Below are 3,378 nucleotides of genomic sequence, written 5' to 3' on the forward strand. Positions count from 1 at the left end.
TCCCCTGCCAGCCCAGCCCAGCGCGCTCCCCTTTCTTTCCCGGCGCTCTCCGCCCGCCGCCTCCATCTTCCAACAATGAGGCTGTAGCGCCCCAAAGCCTCCTGAAGGAAGGAATAAATCATTATGTTAAGGGACTGCGTTAGCATAAGCAACAATAAGAATCAAATTGCACCTCGAATCGTGCGTTCGGTTCTGGGCCCCTCGCTACAAGAAGGATGTTGAGGCTCTGGAGTGTCCAGGGAAAAGCTGGTGAAGGAGTTGGGGAACAAGTGTTACAAGGAGCGGCTGAGGGGACTGGGGTGGTTTAGCCTGGAGAAGAGGAGGCTGAGGGGAGACCTTATTGCTCTCTACAACTACCTGAAAGGAGGTTGCAGAGAGGAGGGAGCTGGGCTCCTCTCCCAAGTGACAGGGCAAGGAAGAATGGCCTCAAGCTGCACCAGGGGAGGGACACCAGCAAAACGTTTTTCACAGGAAGGGTTTTTGGGCACTGGCAGAGGCTGCCCAGGGAGGTGGTGGAGTCACCATCCCTGGATGTGTTTAAAAGATGAAGTGCTCGGGGACATGGTTTGGTGGCAGATAAGAATGGTTGGACTCAATGATCCAAGAGGTCTGTTCCAACCTGGTGATCCTATGATTCTATAAATCTTGGCCAGCTCGCAGTAAGAAAGAATATAATTGTAACAGGAGTTTAACTTGTTTACTAGTTGAAACAAGCAACAAATGAAATATTGCGTACCTTAAAGAAATTTCTGACTGATGCACCAAGCTGAGGAAAAGGCCAAAACAAAGAACGAACCTGAGCTCACCAAGAGGACAGTGAGGAAGGAGGTAAGATAAAGAGCATAAGAGGATTCTGAAAACACAAAGGAACTGTGATGTACGTGCAGAGGAGGTGATAAGTTATAATAATGAGTTTTATGTATGTTTAACCAACGTAATAATGAGGTCTATGTATGTTTAACCAATGTTTCCTGCAATCTATATGAATATGTATGTTTAACCAGTATAGAAGTCCTGTAACCAGCCTCCATGGACACACATAAGGTGAAATAATTCCCTGTGTGCTGGGCGTTGCTATTTATTAAAGCTTGCTAATCTGCTTACTAATCAAATTGGCATCAATTATTGAGTTTAGCCTTTGTCACAGCATCTCTCCTCTCATCCCAGCTGGCTGCACCCCATTTCCCATCCCTTGGGAACGGGGTGCTCTTTCCCTGCCAGCAGAGGGAACCATGGGCTGCCCAGGGGAGTGGGAGGCTGCCCACAGAGAGGGCTTTGTACTCTTTGTTGTGTTGATGCAATACGTGGAATATTTTGATGTAAGCTAAAGTACAGTTAAGTTTCATCTTAGCAGTTGTGGTTTTTGAAAGTTAAGACAGAATGTCTCTCTGATAGCATGTTCTCCTTAAAACATGGTTTTTCAGACACCATCCTTTTTTCTAAAAGGATAACATGCAGCCCTTCTCTGGACCCAAACTGTTGAAATGAGTCCAGAGAAGGCTACAAAGATGATCAGAGGGCTGGAGCACCTCCCATACAAGGACAGGCTGAGAGAGTTGAGGTTGTTCAGCCTGGAGAAGGCTCCAAAGAGATCTTACAGCAGCCTTCCAGTCCTAGAAGGCCTTAAAAGGGTCCCAGGGGGCTCTAGAGTGGTCCTGGGGGTCCTAGAGCAATCCTAGAAGGCCTTAAAGGGGTCCCATGGGACTCTAGAGGGGTCCTGGGGGTCCTAGAAGGCTTCTAGGGGGCTGTAGAGGGATGCTGGGGGTTTCTACGGGGGTCCTGATGGCCCTAGATGGGTACTCAGGATGTCTAGATAGGTCTGGGGGCCTTTAGCAGGGTCCTGCAAGTGCAGGAGATGTTCTAGAAGGCCCTAAGATGTCCCAGGGAGTTCTCAAGGAGTCCTGGGGGTCCTAGGAAGCTCTAGTGGGGTCCTGGAGAAATCTTGGAAGGCCTTAAAGGGGTCCCATGGGGCTCTAGAGGGTCTTAGGGGTCCTAGATAGGTCCTTCAAGGCCTTAAAGGGGTCTCAGGGGGCACTCAGGGGGTCCTAGGGGTACCACAGGGGTCCAGAGGGTCTTGTAATTTGTGCCAATAAAGACTACTTGATTCATTAAAGGCCTCAGAATTGATTTTTAGCTGTGAGTGTTGTAAACCGACCACAGTTATTAGTGATATACAGTTAGCACTAATAATTTTCAATGCAGCAGCATATGTTGATTTTTCCTTTGGGCTTTTTTATACCATCCCGATTTTACAATCCTCAGTTTGGAGATGACCATCCATATTAAACAGTGACTGGCCATGGTAATGCCCAGAGTCCTGCAGCCGGTCACAGCTGTCTGCACACAGAGAAAATGCTCTCCTGTTAAGCACAAAAGGTTAAGTATCATCCCAGGGAACACACACACACAGAGCAGAAAATATACTTGGAGGCTTTTTCAAATAATTTTGCATAATTGATCCTTTGCTCCTGTAATCCTGCTATTACAGCAGCTACCAGCCTCGCTGGTTCGCAGTGGTGGGAGAGAGGGTTTATCTTACCATCCCACAGAAGTCTAGCAGGCTATGCCAGACATGCAAGACAGGATTTTAAGTTTATATAAATAAATATGAATTTGAAACTAATGTATTCTGTCCTTAATTGTACAACTAAAGTTCTTGTAAGTGTTCTTTGTGTGTAACATTTGGAAATCTCCACAGCACCATGTTAATGAGATACACAAATAACTAAGCCTATGGGGTTTTAATGTTCGCTATTCCATTCTGACGTAGCCTAGAGGCTCCCCTCAAAGGCTGGGCTTTCTTCTGCAAGGGCTGATACACAAATTGTTATATAAACAGCCTATTTGAGTATGAACAATAAACCTACAATTCAACGCATGGATACACTGCTACATTGAATGCAAACCTGAACACAGATTTAGTCCTGTGCGTGCACAACACAAGTCAGGATTAGGGCTGTCAGAAGTGAAGACCCTGCTTTATCAACCTACAATCCTTCAACATCTTCAGAGATGTCTTTATGTGCCAAAGGTCAACATCACACCTACCAGAGGTGGTTTAATTCCAGAAGAAGCCAGAAGAGAAAGTTCAGTTTCAGCTAATCACACTGTTCAGTTGAACAGAGATAAAAGGTAACAGCACAGAAAATTGGCCTACAATCCTTTCTGTCACTACAAGCAATAAACCAGCATGTCTTAGGCTGGCAGCCGAAGGGTGCTGGCTGTCAGTACCCACAGACCTTCACCTCCCATCTACCGACAGCTGGTTTTTCATGCAAGGAATGTCTCTCCCTTTCAATTATCAAGCATCTCACTATTCAGTATGCAGTGGTAAATACGCATCATGAGAGAATACAGGGAATCTTAAAACCACAGTGC

The sequence above is a fragment of the Cuculus canorus genome, chromosome 19, assembly GCF_017976375.1.
Source record: "Cuculus canorus isolate bCucCan1 chromosome 19, bCucCan1.pri, whole genome shotgun sequence".
Taxonomy (NCBI): Eukaryota; Metazoa; Chordata; class Aves; order Cuculiformes; family Cuculidae; genus Cuculus; species Cuculus canorus.